Below are 19,925 nucleotides of genomic sequence, written 5' to 3'. Positions count from 1 at the left end.
ACAAACACCATGATCCAAGTAATCATTTTTGCATGGTCATAAAAGAATGTTAAAAAAAATCTAAATGTTGAAACTTGACCATTTCTAGACAATAGTTGTAAAAATAGCACCTTATTGATTCTAAATGATTTCCAGATCGAAACTGTTCAATTTTCAAATAAAAGCTCCAACCTACAAGCATTTAGAAATAGCAGTCTTCTTCATGTCAATACTTTTATTGAATTTATGTTATGAATTGAGAAAATGAAACCATGTCCCCTCAGCCTTGCAAACTCAAGCTAGGACTCGGATTGGGCTCTGTCTCACATTATGCAAATTACAGAAGCAGATTTTGATTAGTGCTAGGGACATTAGATCCAAACTGTTTTGACAGAAAATTGGCTATTTGACAGAATTAATATTTTCATGTGAATGCTTTCCAGAGAAAGAGTCAACTTTTATGTGCAAAAGGAATGCTCCCCTTTATTTCTCCCTCCCACAATTTTAGACACACACATGCATGCAGAACCTGGATGCAGAGATGCACAAATTTCTAGTGCTGCTTTCATTGAGGTCCCTGTGCTATGTCACCTATTCTATGTTGAACAGATCTTCCAAATAACAGGGCAGGTGACGATGTTTCACAGGAAACAGCATTCAGACAGAAATCCAGAGATTAAAAAATAAAAAATAAAAATCAGGCTTCTATTCTCCATTTTTCATAAAATACTGCTACAGCTTTCCAAGTAGATTTTGGGGTTTTCTGAGAAATTAAATATTTCGTTTAAAAACTTCCCTCTGTTTCTGATTAGATATCACGCAATATTTTGTTGTAATTGGGAAATCATATGAAAAGAACTTACTGAAGCATAGCTATTGCCCTGGAAAGTAGAAATGAAAAACTACTTTTAAATAGTGTCAAGTTGTCTGATCCCTCGCAGAGAAAACTGAAAACACAGAGTAAAATTAAAACACCTGTGCTTACAACCAAGACTAACATTTGACAATGTCCTTTCAGCTAACACTGAACATTTCTTTTTCAAAAATCACTTCTTGTAATTTAATGTGATGTATAATTATGATTATCCTTTGGATTTGAATAGAAATAAAAATGAGACTGATGCTAACAGTAAAAAAAAACGTGGCATCTGAAAGGCAGACTCATATCTGCTTTGGAGTCAAATTAAGTATATCTTACAGAAAGTATGATGGCAAGCACACAAAAACTTGTGCCCATTGTTTCAAAATTGAAAAGAAAAAGAAACAGCTAAAATCAGGGAGTTATTCCATCTATGTAATGAACAGTCTTTTCAAGATGACGCGTAAGTAATATCTAATGTGGGACTCAACTGTGTGTTTTGGGGTGAGTATTGGTAATTATCTAGTCATTACAGCATGAAACGCCACACTGGCTAATTTACCAAATCTCTCTGAATGATAAGAATGACCTGTGCAAGCCATTATATATATGTAATTATATATAATTATAATATTTTAATATATGTATTATAATGTTATTACTGCTACAGTATGGAGAGTACCAAATATATATGTATTAAATCAGATATTGGTATTCCACTGGTGACACAAATAAAATATTGTTTGAAGAGAGATATTAAACTTGAATGTCAGCCAGGATTTTCTCTGTACATTTCTGTACACTCTGACAGTCTCCTTACATTTTCTGTAGGGAAAAGAAACAAAACCTCTTTGAGCTTCCTGGATGAAAGGCACTGTATGGTTAATACGCGTCAGGTGCGTGATGTATTCTTCCTACACGTATGAAAGTAGACATGACTGGAAAGTCCATTGCTGTTTTTATCAAGAGAGAGCCCAAAAGCTCTGATTAAGGTCAAAGCTAGGAATATACACAGCTTGTTGGTGAAAGTAAGGCTGCTGAAATTTTTTTATAAGTGGCACTATCATACTAAATTCAACCCAAGATTTATTTTGGAACTCCCTGAAAAATAAGTGGATAGAAAGAGACAAATAGGAAATCCTATTTGGGATGGGAAATCCTGACTCACTCCCCTCTCTTTGGTAGCAGACTGAGTGAAGATCATGGGAAGAAGAGGAAGAGTGGAGGGTTCAGATGATAATTCTCTTATCTACATAGTGAGCCTCAAGTCTAATATGTCACAGTGCAGTCTCACTTCCCACTCATGTATTACCTGCTCTTTATTTATTCAATTCCTAGAGTTAAATCACTTTTTAATGTGGGAAGATGCAATTTAGAAAGCGTAATTTAATTTGCGCCTTTCCCACTTCACAGCCTCCAATGCTGGAGCGCGAAACAAAGATCTACCAACCTAAAAGCAGTGATGATTCTGTATTGAGTTATTGTATGGCCTTAGTGTTAAAATTTTGCTTTTCTGCTGAAGGATATTAATGCTTAAGAGCAAAGTAGCGCTTTGAAAGATAGCCCCAACTCCGGTCACTATATCCAACACACAAATGTAGGGACAAACTCATATCCCACTCCAGTGACCAGGCACCAAAGTTGCAGGGTCAGTGGTGTTTCAGGACAGGGCTCTGAACTGCCAGCAGCACCAGATCAAAGACAAGCCCTGTCTGCTCCAGGCTGCACCTATTGAAAGTAAATTTGCCAGTGAAAAAGCCACCCTCAAAAACACAAATCAGTGTTGCAAAGGTACAGACATTTGGAAATAGGAAAACATGTGTGCTCAGCCAGGCTTTTCACAAACACCATTGGGTATTTGGAATGGGGTGATTTCCTGCTTCTACAGTGTCAGAAAACTGCTCTGCAAGAGGCTGGGCAGAGGAAGGCTTTGAAAGTGCTTTTCCTGTGCTGGTGTGCCTGTCACTCATCCACTGAAAGTGAGGCTCCTTTTGGGAGGCACACTAAAAATGAACCAGCTTAAAAATAACTTCTCCATGCAAGAAAGAAGAAACAAACAAGCAAGCAAACAAACAAAACCCAACAGACCAAACCTTTGCGAAAGTGTTGTTGGAAGACAGAGGTAGAACCTCTCAAAAAACATTCATATATATTGACTTTCATGTTCTAAATACCCTTCTTTCATCCTAATTAAATTCTAGATACCCTTCTTTCACCCTGACTCTATTCCAGGATAAGTCTGAAGCCTGCAGTTTTTCCACTTCCACATTGCAGTTTCTGTGCTGCAGCCAGAGGATGCCAGAGATGGACAATCAAAAGAATAGAGTGAGGATGCTGCCTAGATGAGATGGACCAGAATTTAGCTTCTATTCTAACACAGGCATCTCCTTCCTTGATAGAAAAAAAGATGTAAATATCACTAAATAATAGAGGTACAAACAGAAAACCCCTTACCTGCTTTTCTCCTGCAGTTCATTTACCTTTCTTGAAATGGCCATATTGTGGCATTTTTCAATGGTACACATGTTGGTGTTACCTTTTAATTCATTACCCAGGGGTCTGTAATGTCAAATATAATTTCCATATTTGGATTCCAACCATACCTGCCATGCATAATAAAAGCTGCACATTCATTTCACAAAAATAAATTGAATTCCTTTTGGAGGCATGCTTTTATAGATGGCTGAATCTGCAGTGCTTCTGATTACACTAGAATAAAAAGGAGAAGAAAGAAAAATTCTGTCCCTCTGGATATATGTTCACAGTGTTACAACAGCTTCTGAGAAGGAGGATTGCCTGTTTCTTTAAACAGAGCATTACTTGTTAGCCATGTGTATCACACAATTAAGTGTGAGACAATCGCTCCACTGTCTGCTGACCAGAGAAATGTATGCCTGCAGATACGTTCCAGCTTGCTAACATGCTCATAAGCAGCTTCATACAGCTGCCCCAAGGTTTCCCCCTCCATTGCTGCCAGTTTCAAGAGCCTTGCTTGGTGGGCTCAGCAAAGCAAAGCCACAAAAACAGCACCAAACCCATTTCTGAACTGGGAGGTGACAACATCACTGATCTCAGTGCCAGGATGTTGCTTGATGGCGGTGACATCAACAACTCAGTGTGATCAAGCAGACAGGGTGTCTAACACCCTGCTGCCGAAACGTGTGCAGGGGGTCCTGGCAACGTAAGAATGGGTTTGACAGCACAAATACAAGCTTCTCACAACAGTTGTCACTTATTGAGTTATTAATGATTTATTACATTGCAGCTTGTTTGTTTTGCCCTGAAAGTGGCACTCTGGACTGGTAGGGCACAGCTGTCACAACAGGCATATAGTGGAACAGCACGCTTCTGCTTGGTGCTCAATGGCCTGAATTTCCATGGAAGTAAAAGGGATACACGGTTGCCAAGCACCTCAGAGGAGCAGGCACTAATTACCAAGCAGCAAATGGAGTAGTGAAAAGCACCAAGTGCCAGGAAGTTAGCTGTGATAGAGCCCTGGAGATTAAGAAGCCATCACACTTGCTCACAAGAAAGCATTACCATGTTTTATAAAATAATAGCAACAGATAAGCCTCCCTGCACTTTAAGCTTGCAACTCCACTAAATGTAACACAAGTTCATAATAGGGAACATAAATATTCCAGCTGCTCTGAGATGTGTGTGAAGGATGGGAACGCTGCAGTTCCTCTGTCCTCAGCTTGCCTATGCTGGGCATACAGCCAGCTTAAAAGCATAGAAAATCAGAAGTGTCCATGTGATTCGATGCCAAGAAGAAATCCCATATATATCTCCAATATCTGCTTAAGTGTTGCCATTCCCTCTCCCGGGTCTAAAATTGTAACCTTTCTGGAGTCAAGCAAATGATGACTTTTGCGTTCCCTGGGTTTCATATGTGTCCCTAAGCCTCCTGACTGAGGAAAGCCTTTACCATTGCAAAGGTTTCAGGAAAGGGCTCACATTCCTTTATCATATCTGCTAAGTTTTCATATCACTGGGCTAGTTCAGGGATATCGTATCAGGAAATGCACATTTTGAACACACTCACTAGTCTTCCTTTGTGTCAGAGTTTCAATACCAAGTGAGGTTTGCTGTGTCTGTTTAAATGGAACCATAGTGCGTAAGAAACATAAATTTGCAGAAGGTGGGAACTGTGTGTGTGATTCAGCAAGAGAAATAACTTGCAGAACGCCTACTATCTTACCAAGTGATTGTAGTGGCACAGTTAATTTTGGATACCATGCTTCTGATGTTGAATAAATAGCTCAGTAAATAAGTACAGGATCTCATCAGTCTTTCATTCTGATCCGCAGTTTGATTCAGCATGTAAATTAAGATTTGAATTTTCATCCATCCTGTAGGGAAAGAAAACATTCAAGCAAAATGTATTCACATATTCCAGTAAGACTCTCCCAAAATCATTCAATCAGAATCCAAAGTTCTAGGTGCACCATCACCTACTCCCCACAAATGAAACTCTTGACACACACTTTAGAAGATGATTAATGTAATGTAAAGAAATTCCAATAATAAAGAAACTTGGCTATGGTCACCTTTTCCTCTTGCTCTCTGTTCCTGATTAACTTTATTGTTTATTCCCGATTAACTACCCTCTCAGGGAGATCCCTACAGCCCATTATGAAGAACTCTAGGAAGAAAGAGTTCAGCCTCATTTGAGGCTTATTTATTTCCATACTTTCCTTTCCTTCAAGGGAAAGTACTATAAAGCGGAAGGAACACTTTCCACCAACTTCTGCAGTCTCCTTTCTCAGTCTTTCTCTACCTTACTCCATCAGCTTATCATTAACACTTACATATAAGATGGAAGAAGATTAAGCTAAGTCTCTTGGCACTCAAATTAACAGTGTTACCTTCACAATACCAAATCAGACAACATTTCCAGGGTGACATATGGAAAGTCTTGTGAGAACAGAGGTAGAAGCTCTAATGATGTGTATATGATTAACTTCAAGCTGATAAAACATTAACTGCTTAATTCCTGCCAAATATACCAGATACCTATTCTAACACTATGTTACTGTTTGAAAATTACCTGTCAGAAACTGCTAGTAGTTTAACTTTGGCTAAATCACTTTAGAATTCGTGGAGTTTGGAGCACTTGACATAAATAAAGGGATACTTTCAAACAAAAGGCAACATTTCAGCAACAGCTTTATTTTGTATTTTCCTAGATTGTTAGAATTCATCACTTTCTAGTTCAAACATTTTTTTTCCCTTCCAGACTATTGTTTCAGAAAGTCTGAGGAAGAGCAGCAATGCACATAGACGTGGTCTGGAGTGCCTGGGAAGGCTTTCAACAATAAAAGCTGGGGTAAAGCTAAGGAGGTATGCAATCCCACATGATTTTCTGTATTTTTGTTTTGATCCAGGTAAAAGAAGTGTTCCCTTACGGCCCACTGGATGGCTCTGTGATTATTTAGTCACGGGGCAAGGCTGAGTTGGATGAGTGTGAACCCCGAGTGATTTTACTTTTGTCAGTAGAACTGCAGAGGTGCCAAATACGTGTGTGTAAGATTAGAACAAGCCCAATGAGCACTCTTTAAGATTACTCATACTCTGGTATAATATAATCTACTGGTCAAATTCAGCAACCCCGCATCAGAAAATTTGTTGTGCCAATAGATCAAGCTTCTTTCTTTGATTTTATTTGGGATTTTCTCTTCTTAAATGGATCAGGAGGAGGCAGAAAGTATGAAGAGTAGCTCTTTGAAAGACTGCCTCTTGGAAAGAGAAAAGGCTAAAGGTTTGAGATTTTAGGTCCATGTCATTTGAAGGTATAAACCACCAACATATCAATTTTTGGCAACTTACTACTGAGTTAAAAATCACCCAGGAACTTCCAAGTACAGGGAGTAATGAAGAAAATCTGTGCCTTCTCATTTTTCTCTGCTGTTGTTCCTCTGTTCTGCTCTGATGCCCACCTCAGATGGTGGGCATCAGTGGGAAATCGAAAGCTTAGAAAACTCAAGTAGTACTCTTAGTTCTGTGCCAGAGCTAAGAGCCTTTCACTCTTGATTGTGCTACCAGAGGATAACTCATGGCTGAGAGGAATCCATGGGGGCAATCACTCCAAGCACCTGTCCCGGCCATTGCCACTTTGTCCCTTTTTGGATGGTGACACTTGGTTCCTTGTGTCAGGAATTTCACCAAAAAATATTTTTATTCCTGAGGTCAAATTTAGCTTGGTTTTTGTATTCAGCAAGAGTCTGATGGGCAATTGTGCTTGCCCAACACATGAGCAACATACACAGCTCAATTCAGGCATGTAATTAATGATCGTTGCTTAAAAGCTGTATTTCATTTGATTTACAACAGGCAGCAATCTTTTTCCGCCCCACTCATTAATTAGCCCTATTAACAGCCCTTTGTTCCATTAGCTACATAGAAGAGGTTCCTGATTTTGGGGGGGCAAAGGGATGAAGTGAAAGCCTTGCTGCAAAATTAGCTGCAGGTTAATTGTCTCAGCATAGCTGCAGTATGCTGGCAGCCTCAGGTTCTTCGATCCAGCCATGCTTGCAGTATGTGGGCACAGAGAAGGGTCCATGTGCATCCCTGGCCAGACGGTCATGTCTACTCAGCTGGCATGAGCAGTCTCCCCTCTGCAGGATCCCCAGTGCTTGGGAGGCTGGTGGTACCTTAGAGTCTGGTGGAGAAGCCTTTCGGAGCCAGTCATGGCAGGAACATGCCAGCCAACTTGGACCAGGCAACTGTGGGTGACGGAGATGTCAAGGAGAGTATGAGAGAGGAAGCCTGAGGGACTCTGGGGCAACTGGTGTTGGTGGCTGTTTTCCATCTTCCTGTCCCAAGACCCTCTCCTGCATCTCCTGCTCCAGCCCTGACTTGCTCTGCTGCGACTCCTCCAGCCTCTCCCTGGTATGGTGGATGTGCCCAAACTGCTTACACAGCGTGGAAAATGCTCATTAGCCACAGAAAAGATCAAACTGGAATGAAAAAGCAGAAGTAAATAATTGGAAGTGCACTCCTGAGTCAGACGTTTCCCTTCTCTTCCGTGGGTGGCATCAAAGGCTGGCCTTTAGCCAACCCTCAGCCCCTTCCTCCTCAGAAAACAACAAAAACAGTACTTGGGAGGAAAATGAGTCTTCTGCTGGCTAATACTTTAAAGCCTGTCTTCTGAGTGCATTCACCCTGCTTGCAAGTGCCTGGGCAGTACTCAGAGGATATCTAATTGTCATGGACAGATCAGCAAAGCTCTTTGAAAGCCATGTCAGCCCCATTTAATTATTTTGCTTCACACTTGGGTGCCTGTAACACAACAGTGCTTGCAAGGTGTTCTCTGTGCCTATGGCTGCCTGGGAGAAGAGCAGCTGATTTAAAGGCTGGAGGGGAAGAAAAAAGCACAAAGATTTATTACAGTTTCCATGGATAGTCAAATGAAATGAAACAAGAACTAAACACTATTGCCCTAGTACTCAGAATCATGATCAAGGAAATGGACCAAAGGGAGACCAAAAGAAGCCTCATAAATCTTCAGGATCAGCTCCCCACACTGCTCTATGATAGCTGGCTGCTCAGCACCTTGTAAACACTGAGCAGCTTGGATGCTCAGGTGCTGCCTGTGCAAACCCAGAAGCAGGTGGTTCCTCAGTTGCAGGAAGCAAAGCCTCTGTGTCCTAGCAGGAAGAAGGCTACAGGCTAGCAAACTGCAGCTGTGCTACCTGGGACCTAATCTCCTTCTCCTGCCCTTTGTCTACTGTTTATGCTTGCTCAAGTTAACACTGATAAGCCATTGCGCTAGTGTAGAAGAGTCTCACTCTTAATCTGTGCAGTATTTTGGAAAATATTCATATAAGGTACGCATAAAGTCTCATTTTGCAGAGTTCACTGGGAACCCAGGCAACATGAAGGACCCTTAGAAAGGCTAAAGCCAGAACATCTGAAAAGCCTTTTCTAAGGTCACATCAGGCACTGCTTTGCTAGGAGAAATGAGACTGAACAGTTTGCCAAAGAAGGGTGTCAACATTATATCCACTGGCCAGGCACATCAGAACAGTGCGGCTTCTCAGAAATGCAACCTGATGCTTGTACGGTTCAGCAGCAAAATACGTTTGTGCTTCTCACTGATATTATCTGACACATAGGTAAAATTAGAGTTTTAGAGATATATAGAGAGTTTAATAAATATATCTATAAAGTCACCTTGAGTGATTAATTCTACTATTCTTCTCCCTTTCTTTGCCATCAATTCATTGTCACGTCACTTCCTCTTCTTTTTAAGTATTTGTTTCAAATCACCACTTCAAGTAAAATAATGCTAATATTGCTGGTACAGATATTCAGATAGATATGTTGGTATACCAGTCCTTATTCTCATTTTCTTCAGAGCTCTGCTGCGTTGCTGTGAATGTAGTTCATCTCAGAGTTACATTGATGAAGTAGATTTTGTATATAACTAAATAATGTACTTGGTTGGCTTTTTTTTGCCGGAGTGTGAAGTGCCAAAGCACATAAAATAATATTAGCAGTGATCAGCATTAATTTTGCCAGCAATCATGTTTTCCAAATTCGGTTCTCCACCTTCTAATAACATTCTCAAATTATATGGCACAAGACTAAAATTGCTACTTACACTGACATCGAAATGTAGTAATTACTCTTGTTATAACAAAATAAGTGTGTGGGAAAAGAAGGGGGTTTGTGTCTACTCTATGGCTGTTACCATATAAATCAATCTTTCTGCTATCAGAAACATTTCCTCACAAGAGAAAGGACCAGGAGCGCGGCGAACAGAGCCGGCAAACAGAGAGCGTCGAGGCAGAGGGTCGAGGCAGTTTGCGCGGCAGTTCGCGCGGGCAGGCGAGCGGGCAGGGAAGCGTTCCAACCGCCTCATCGAGAGGACTCGCCTGGAGTACAGGAGGGGGAAGGAGTGCTGAGGGACGTAGACGGATTGATTGACCAGATAGATCATGGTTACAACACGATCGAAAGCTGTAGTGAGTACTAATGTGGGTATCCAGACTGAGCCTTCCTGCAGACATGCAGCTGTGCAGGTCTCTGGCTGCAGCGAATGCCTGAGCCTGGCACTTGTATTGGAGGGAGCCAGTGATACTGCTTGTGTTCGCTGTGAGCAAATAAATGACCTGCTCAGGCAGGTGGCTGAACTGAGGGAGGAGGTAGAAAGGTTGAGAGCCATTAGAGAGTGTGAAAGTGAAATAGATTGGTGGAACCGCACCCTAAGGCAAGGGCAGAGGGAAGTGGTTCAACAAGATATGGATCCCCTTCCCTCCTACCATCAGACAGAAGGAGAGAGCTTAATGGACAAGGATGGATGGAGAGAGGTTCCTCCTCGGAGAGGTAAGCGAAAACCCTCACAATCCCTTCCTCCCTCCCAGTTGCCCTTGAATAACAGGTACGAGGTCTTGGAAATTCAGGGCCAGGTGAATGGAGATGGTGAGGCAAATCTATCTAGTGAGTCACCCAGGGCTAGTCACTCACCCACATACCTCAGAACTTCCCCAACCAAGAAGAAAAGAAGAGTAATTGTGGTGGGTGACTCCCTTCTGAGGGGAACAGAAGGGCCCATTTGTCGACCGGATCCACCCCACAGGGAGGTCTGCTGCCTGCCTGGGGCTCGGATTAGAGATGTTAAAAAGAAGCTCTCTGAACTGGTGCAGCCGTCTGACTACTACCCACTGCTGGTTTTTCAGGTTGGCAGTGACGAAATTATTACGAGGAACGTAAGGGCGATGAAGAGAGACTACAGGGCCCTGGGACGGCTGGTTAAAGGGTCTGGAGCGCAAGTGGTGTTTGCCTCCATACCTGTTGCAAGCGAGGGTGAAGGGATATATAAGAAGACTCTGCAGGTTAATGTATGGCTACGTGACTGGTGCCAAAGGCAGGGGTTTGGGTTTTTCAGTCACGGGCTGCTGTATGGGACACCTGGTTTGCTGGTGACAGGCGGGATACACCAGTCCCAGAGAAAAAAAAGGGTTTTGGGGCAGGAGTTAGCAGGGCTTATTGACAGGGCTTTAAACTAGTTATGAAGGGGGGAGGGGATTTAACTGGGCCTGTTGGGGACAAGCCCAAGAGGAACATGCTAGGGATTGAAGGATGGCGGGCTAAGGAGGACTATCAATCTCTTGTTTCACTTGTGAGAAAGGATAGCTCTTTAGACCCTGTCCCGCAGGGGAAAAAGGGTACTAGGACTGGCTCCCTGAAATGCCTGTACACCAATGCACGCAGCATGGGGAATAAACAGGAGGAGTTAGAAGTCTGTGTGCGGGCTAAAGGTTATGATCTAGTGGCGATTACAGAGACATGGTGGGACAGTTCACATGACTGGAATGTGGTCATGGATGGCTATGTCCTTTTTAGGAAAGATAGGTCAGCAAAGCGAGGTGGTGGAGTTGCTCTTTACGTGAGAGAGCAACTAGAATGTATTGAGTTCTGTCCGGGGTCGGATGAGGAGCAAGTGGAATGTCTGTGGGTACGAATCAAGGGGCTGACTGGCACGGGTGATACAGTTGTGGGGGTCTATTACAGACCTCCTGATCAGGACAAAGGAGTTGATGAGGCTTTCTACAGGCAACTGGAAGTAGCCTCGCGACTACATGCCTTAGTCGTCGTGGGGGACTTTAACTACCCCGATATTTGCTGGAAGACTCACACAGCCAGTCAGTCATTCACAGTCTAGGAGGTTCCTCGAGTGCATTGATGATAATTTCTTAATGCAAATGGTGGACGTACCAACTAGGGGAGCAGCGCTGCTAGATTTAGTACTCGCCAACAAGGAGGGTTTGGTCGAAGTGGTGACGGTCAATGGCAGCCTTGGCTGCAGTGACCATGAGATGGTGGAGTTTAGGATCCTGTGTGGGAGGAATAGAATACCTAGCAAAGCCACAGTTCTGTCATCTGGCCATTTCCGAAGGGCCAACTTTGGCCTCTTCAGTCAACTGCTAAGGGAAGTCTCATGGGAAAGTGTACTAGGCGGTAAAGGGGCTCAAGAGAGTTGGTTAGCATTCAAGGACCGCTTCTTCCAAGCTCAGGATCGGAGCGTCCCAATGAGTAGGAAGTCAAGTAAGGGATCTAGGAGACCGGCGTGGTTAAACAAGGAGCTGCTGGGCAAACTCAAGTGGAAAAGGAGAATCTATGGATTATGGAAGGAGGGGCTGGCCGCTTGGGAGGAATATAGGACAGTTGTTAGAGGATGTAGGGAGGCAATTAGGACAGCTAAGGCCTCCTTGGAACTCAATCTTGCTAGTCGGGTTAAAGACAATAGAAAGGGCTTCTTCAAATACATAGCAAATAAAACTAAAACAAGAGGCAATATAGGCCCACTGCTGAACGAAGTGGGTACCCTGGAGACAGAGGATATAAAGAAGGCAGAGGTGCTGAATGCCTTCTTTGCCTCTGTCTTTACTCCTGCAGACTCTCCCCGAGGGCCCCGGATTTCTATAGCCCCAGAAGGAGTCAGGACAAAGGAGGAGTTTGCTTTGGTAGATGAGGATTGGGTTAGGGATCAGCTATGCAAACTGGACATCTGTAAATCGATGGGTCCGGATGGAATGCACCCACGGGTGCTGAGGGAGCTGGCGGAGGTCATTGCTAGGCCACTTTCCATCATCTTTGGTAAGTCGTGGGAAACGGGCGAGGTGCCTGAGGATTGGCGGATGGCAAAGGTCACACCAATCTATAAGAAGGGCAAGAAGGAGGACCCGGGTAATTATAGACCGGTCAGCCTTACCTCCATCCCTGGAAAGATGATGGAACAACTTATTCTTGACTCCATCACTAGGCATATCAAGGATGAGGGGGTCATTAAGAACAGCCAACATGGTTTTATGAGGGGGAAGTCATGTATGACCAACCTTATAGCCTTCTATGAGGAAGTGACTAGGTGGAGGGATGATGGTAGAGCGGTAGATGTGGTTTTTGTTGATTTCAGTAAGGCATTTGATACTGTCTCCCACAGCATCCTCATAGATAAGCTGAGGAAGTGTGGGCTTGACGATCAAGTAGTGAGGTGGATCGAGAACTGGTTGAAAGGAAGAAGGCAGAGAGTTGTGGTCAATGGCGCAGAATCTAGCTGGAGGTCTGTGACTAGTGGAGTTCCTCAGGGGTCGGTGCTGGGACCGGTGCTGTTTAATATTTTCATCAATGACCTGGATGAGGGAACTGAGTGCACCCTCAGCAAGTTTGCTGATGACACAAAACTGGGAGGAGTGGCTGACACACCAGAGGACTGTGCTGCCATTCAGCGAGACCTGGACAGGCTGGAGAGTTGGGCGGGGAGAAACTTGATGAAATTTAACAAGGGCAAGTGTAGAGTCTTGCATCTGGGGAAGAACAACCCCATGTACCAGTACAGGTTGGGGGTTGACCTGCTGGAAAGTAGTGAAGGGGAAAGGGACCTGGGGGTCCTGGTGGATAGGAGGATGACCATGAGCCAGCAATGTGCTCTTGTGGCCAAGAAGGCAAATGGCATCTTAGGGTGCATTAGAAAGGGAGTGGTTAGTAGGTCAAGAGAGGTTCTCCTCCCCCTCTACTCAGCCTTGGTGAGGCCGCATCTGGAATATTGCGTCCAGTTCTGGGCCCCTCTGTTCAAGAAGGACAGGGAATTGCTTGAAGGAGTCCAGCGCAGAGCCACAAAGATGATTAAGGGAGTGGAACATCTCCCTTATGAGGAGAGGCTGAGGGAGCTGGGTCTCTTTAGCTTGCAAAAGAGGAGACTGAGGGGTGACCTCATCAATGTTTACAAATATGTGAAGGGTAGGTGTCAGGATGATGGAGCTAGGCTTTTTTCAGTGATATCCAGTGATAGGACAAGGGGCAATGGGTGTAAACTGGAACATAGGAAGTTCCACGTTAACATCAGGAAGAACTTCTTTACTGTAAGAGTGACAGAGCACTGGAACAGGTTGCCCAGGGGGGTTGTGGAGTCTCCTACACTGGAGATATTCAAGGCCCGCCTGGACAAGTTCCTGTGTGATGTACTGTAGGTTACCCTGCTCTTGCAGGGGGGTTGGACTAGATGATCTTTTTAGGTCCCTTCCAACCCTTGGGATTCTGTGATTCTGTGAAGCACAGATTAGTCCCTACATGATGAAGTTGACTCAAATGCCACAGCTGCCTGTCCTAGGCTTTCTCCCTTATAAGCACTGCTTTTCTCCTGAAAATTGTCATGCACGAAGCTTTATTTAAAAGAAAACACACCACAAAATCAAATTACAAAAGATCAGAGCAAAAGCGTGGTCGAGAACCACTATTTTACATGTTCTTTCACCTAGCTGTATTTGCAATTTTTCTATCCCATTTTAAGCATTACAGATTTGCACAGATAACATCTTACAAGACTTTTCTCCTTTTAAATGTGATTTTTCAGAAATGCTTTTATCTTAACACAGGAAAAAAAAAAAAGCTTTTTAGCAGTTACTTTTAATTCTTGATTATAATTTATGTTGGAAGAATTATTAGAAACTAATTATTACTTCAGTATTAAACTTATTACTTTTAGGTCTTGGAAATCATAAATGTTACCATCTTTCTAGATGAAATATAATGATGCATTTTAAAAGAGCAACCTCCCCTACTGGTGAGTACATATCTTGCCTGGTCCATTGAAATCTGAAAGATTTAAAAAAGGCCAAAGACTTCCATCTAGAAGAGCAACAAAATAAATACAGGAAATGGGCTGAATGATATGAAATAGGGAGCGTTTGATTTCATGTGTCGAGTGACAGCAAAGATATAACCCGTAAGTAAACTCAATACCAAAGTGTTTTCAAGGCTGAAATACTGCTTCAGTATGTAGAAGTTTTTTCCTTTTCCTCTTTTTTCATGTATATAATAGATGTGGCTTCCACATGCCTTTCTGCTCCTGTGGGAGGAGGGCAGAGCAGTCTTCCAGCAGGATAGACTGGTATTGTCAGCAGCCTGTATGCACACAGGAGAAAATGTTTGCAGATAGGTTTCCTTAGGATGTTCCAGTCAGAGTAAAACAAGCTTTAATGCCAACCTGTGAAACCCTGCTCTGTTTCTGGAGCAACTCTAACAGAAGAGATTTCTTATCTTTTGCTAATTCTGCACTGACTCTAATTGGAAAATAAATGGATAGTGCTCAGAAATGGAAAAATCAAAGATGCAGAAGTCTGTAATCTATCTGGAAAACATGCTTCCACTTTTCCATCTGTCATCGAGCATCTCTGCCAGAGCATCCTCAGGCCGACTCCACGACAACTGCCTCTTTGGATTTAGCTTTGTCTGGCCTGCTCAACATCAACAGTGGATGGCACATGCCTGTAATATAATCGGCACTTGGCAGGGCCTCCTTTTCCCTCCTGGCAAAAGATTAATGTGCTCCCAGACATTACTGGGTTTTACGTGCCACTTGGGTCAGCAACACTTATGGTCAGCCCCAAGAAATTCTTGGCAGGGACAAAGCCTGGATCCCAAGCTGTGAGATGCGCCTGTGTCCAAGAGCAGCTGGGTCTGGTCAGCCCCTAAGCCAGGGACTGAGCTGTCTGCGTGCATACATGCACATGTGTGAGAGAGAGGCCAGGGGGAGGGAGGAATAAAACAGAAAGAAAAAAAGAAAAAAGGAAAAAGAAATATCTATTCTGCAACATCAGTCCATAGGCATGACTTAGTCTGTGGTATGTGAAAATCACTGGATTTCTGCTTCATAGAGAAAATTGTCTTTGGTGCCAGCTTATCACATACCTCCATCTGTGGGAAGTTCACATCAGATACAGGAATGGTATGAATAAAAACATCTACTGGCTATTTTTGTAGTGTGGATTCTGTGATTCTGTGTGTCCCCCCAGCCCCTCCTCTTTGCATTTCTCTGCAGTTTTAGATTCCAGCTGTCTCTAGAGTTTTCTTGTGAGTTGCCTCTTATTTTTGGTTTATTTATCCAGAAGATGCCTTTATGTTCCCAAAGGCCTGAACTGCATTAATTGCAATTTCTGTTGCACTGGTTAGTTGTTACATGGTGTTAGAAATTCCATGAAAATATCTTCAGCTTAGCAAGAAGAAAAGGAGATGAAAAATTGCTGTATAAGAGAGAGGGGGAAAGCTTGAAGTGCTGGATGTTATCCTAAACCCAGTATTTTGTTAATAAATATGTTGTTTGCCAAGAGAGGCAGACCTTGGAATATTCACTCTGTGGGAAATCTCTCTTCTAACCCATCAAAAGCACTACAGTGCTCTGCCATGTGGACAGAAAATGTCCACCCGAGGATCATCATAGGGCCAAATCCTTTCCCTCTAAGTCAATAAGCACCCAGAGCTTTCAAGGATATTTTGCCAGGCTGAGAGCAGCTTTTGGATGGACTTGAAGGAATGCCGGTCACATTGTTATCCATGTGTTCACAGCAGAATGGGTTATATGTTTATCTTATGAGAAAAATATTTGAACCTGAAGATAAAATGATGCAGGAAGAATTTCCTTGCAGTGAAAGAAGACCACAACATAGCAAAGGTCAGAATTCACTCTCTGAGCTTACAAAAATCATTACTTCAAATGACGCAAGGATAAGATATTAGATATTAAACTCTCTGTATTATGCTTTTTTCCCTTCTGATATTGGTTCTGATTTTCTTTCTATAGCCTGCTGATGCTTTTGAGAGCTTGACACAGATATGTAAAGTGTGACACTTCCTCTCTTTCTAACAGACTTTAGAAAACACTAGCAGTCAACTTGTGCACACCATTCACTCCTGCTGGAGTGACATCAGTAGCACAAACCCAGGCTCACAGTCTCACAGAGAGGAAGAGGTGATAGCAAGTGCTGATTACTCAGGAGAGATTCTCTTTCTAATAGAAACAATACCCCCAAAAGATTATTGTACTATAGTGATTATTCAGTGCTTGATGTGTGATGCTAGCTGAAAATAAAAAGCGATTTTTAATTATAAACCCAGTTTTACATTTCCCAGTCATTGCAGCCTCAGCACCAAAGCCTTTAGTGAACCGTAGATACCAAGATTACAAAAAGATATTTCCTGTGTGTCACCACCTGTGCCGTCTCTCCTTGCACAGTGAAGATTCTTTCCATACCGTCAAGAAAGTGCCAAAAAGACAAACTGATCAGGCTCCATAAATACTAATATAACAAAGACAGTTGCAAATTGGCAACTGAATCTCCTAAGTGACAGCTCCCTGGCCATTATAAAGTGATTCTTGTGGGAAATTCTGTATTTTACAGAAACACCATCTTATTACTTCTGCTAATTCTTCATTTTCCATTTGCACCACCCAATATCGGTGATGAGAGAAATGCAGAAATCTGTGACGTGCACAGAGCTATGGTGTGGGTACAAACAACCTACCATATGTGAGAGATAGGATGTACTATGTATGATGAAGCCATATATGCATCAAGCTAAGCAGAGGAATACCTATAGCTCAGCTTTGTAGTCTTATTCATACCTCTGTTGAGGTAACAGAGCTAAGAACAGTCCCAGCTGTTATAGTAGATGGCTTCAAAAAGCAAGAAGTAAATGGTTGCTCAACTGCTTTTAACATACAGATCATTCATTTTTACAGGAGAATAAATGCAGCAGAGAGTACAAGTAGGCTTAAAAAGAGGTTGGAAAATATAGCCTTGAGACTATGGGGGTAAGATTAATTGAGTTTTGACAGCATAGAGAGATAATACAAACAGCCCAGAGGTCTGAGTTACGGCCAAAATTAAATAATACAATTTTTTAATTGTTACTTGTCTGATCCCACAAGGAGAATTGTGCAGACCCCAGAACCAGTCTTACCTGACCTCAAGTGAGTCAGAGCCAATGAGAATGCCAGATCTTCCCCAAGGTCTCAGGCCAAGATGCTCCCTTGACCATCTATGGTCCACCCTGTAATGTAACAAAGAGGGCTGCTTGGATGTCAGCGTGTCCATCCCCACCGCTCAGCCACACTGTGCCAACCAGACCATGCACAACATCGGGGAAAGGAAGGAAAGCCTTTTATTTGCCTCACATACCATCCCATCCTTTTTCCATAGGATCAAGTTTTGATTTTGATTTACCGTGAGGCTGGGACAGTGCAGATGGAAATAGATGGGAAAAGAAAATGCAGCACTACTTCTGTAATAGTTTGAAACTTCTTTTATACTTTTCTCTATCAAATGACAATTACGTGCAACTTTTTTTCCCCATTAAAAGTTTCAAATCACTGTTTTAATATGTTGTATCAGTTCCCCAGAAAGACTTGTTTCAGTGTCTTTTCTGCAAACCTGTATATATATTCCCTGTTGACTGGAAAATAAACCTAAATACCATTGACACCTCATCACATCTCTCTCTCCTTCTCCTACCAGAGACAAGGTACCAACAAGTACAAAGTGTTCTTATCTCATTTATACTGAGATATTATTGAAGTAAAATACATCCTGAATAAATGCCTACACCCACTACTCTCACCCCTATTTGCTCTTGGTGTCAGGCTCTTTGCGGACTGGTCAGACAGGGACAGTTCACGCTGGTCTTGGGCAGCTTTTCTGTTGAAGAAACGAGCTTTTTGGTGTGACTTAGGTAGGCTGTCTGGTTATGAGAATTAATATGTAATAAAAAACAAAACCAAACAAACAAAAAAACCAACCAGAAAATAGGAAATCAAATTTTTTGAATGTTAAACTACCCGCAGTATACCTCACCAGGCAGACAACACCAAACCCACCACATTCATTTAAATGGACAGCCCTACAGAGACCAAAACAGCTCACCTGCTCTCCGGTAGTAAGAAAATTATGTAGAAGCTTCCTTTTCTGCTGTTAAACCACCCATCCGTCAGTTTCATTTACATCTAAAACCCAGCAATCATGTTATTCCTTACAGCCTGCTCTCATTCCAGAAACAGTGGTCCAGAACCAAATAATGGAGTAACAATTTAATCTTAACTCTTGGATGCTGTTCATGAGCAATGTAGGGAGCAGTGATCACTGCTGTGACTCACTGCACATGGACATGCAGTCTGGGGCTACGCACTATCTTGCACAGGCATTTGTGAACTCCTCTGCCTACTTCAACCCATTTATGCTGCAAAGTAATGCCAGGGCAGCATACAAGTTATGCAAAGAATACACAGTGAGCATTTGTTCAGCATGGTATTATGAATCTCGTAATCTTTCCCCAGCAGCTGTGCGGTTTCAGCTGAAATGATGTTTATCAGCTTTACCATAGCTGAGAGCTAGAGGGGACAGAGTAGACAGCAGCTCTACATACCACAAGATTGCAGTTCGTCTGATATGGATGGGGTTATTCAGCAGAGATAACGTCTTTGGGAGCAAGCACTCGACTGTAAACTGTATTTGTAATGCGCTGTAGGGGCAACAAAAGGATGAAAAAGTTTCAAGGTTTGCAAAACAAGCCTGCAACTAAGAAAGCAAGCCTTGAAGAAAGCTTAATTTGTAACTTCACAATTCTCCTGCTACCTGTTTTCTACTGAGTATTGCACATGATTGAAAGTATTCCCCCTGCTAAAATGAGTGTATGGTGAATACCAGAAAGTTCAGGCAGGGAAGTTCAGCAAAAGCACTCAGTCTAGGGGAGAAGTGAAGGCTGGCCAGAGCAATTCTAGACCAGACACAACAACATTCAAAGAGCTGAAGAGCCAGCATATGACATGAATGCCATTTTAATGCCATTTTAATGGTTTTAAAAGCCATTGGTTTAAAAATAGAGCTTTTATCCAAAGATAACGTCAGCATAGTATGGGCACATGCTAAAGCATGGAATTGCTTTTGTAAGCTATGGGGGAAATATATTAAATAGTTGCATGAGACTTAAGGCAGCCATCACTCAGGATGAATGGCGTTACAGGTAATAGTACAGAGCATAGAGGTGGGAGTTTATATTTTTAAAGCAGTCTGGTGTCAGCGCTTCAGATCTGGAGCATTTCTGGGGAAACTATTCCAGACAGAAGTGGCAGAGACCAGCAGAGGCTGTTGTCATTGAGGTTAGAGAAAAATAGGCATGGAGAAGCCCAAGTGTATCAGTGTGGAAGTATGGTGTAGCCATAAAAGACCACAAAAAACATCCAAAGTTATACAGGTCAAAACCAGCTTCTCTTTTCCACTAGAAAGGTAGGCAAATAAGGGGAAAACTGATG

The sequence above is a fragment of the Lathamus discolor genome, chromosome 1, assembly GCF_037157495.1.
Source record: "Lathamus discolor isolate bLatDis1 chromosome 1, bLatDis1.hap1, whole genome shotgun sequence".
Classification (NCBI taxonomy): Eukaryota; Metazoa; Chordata; class Aves; order Psittaciformes; family Psittacidae; genus Lathamus; species Lathamus discolor.
The sequence above is the reverse complement of the archived record's forward strand: the minus strand, read 5'-3'. Positions refer to the sequence as shown.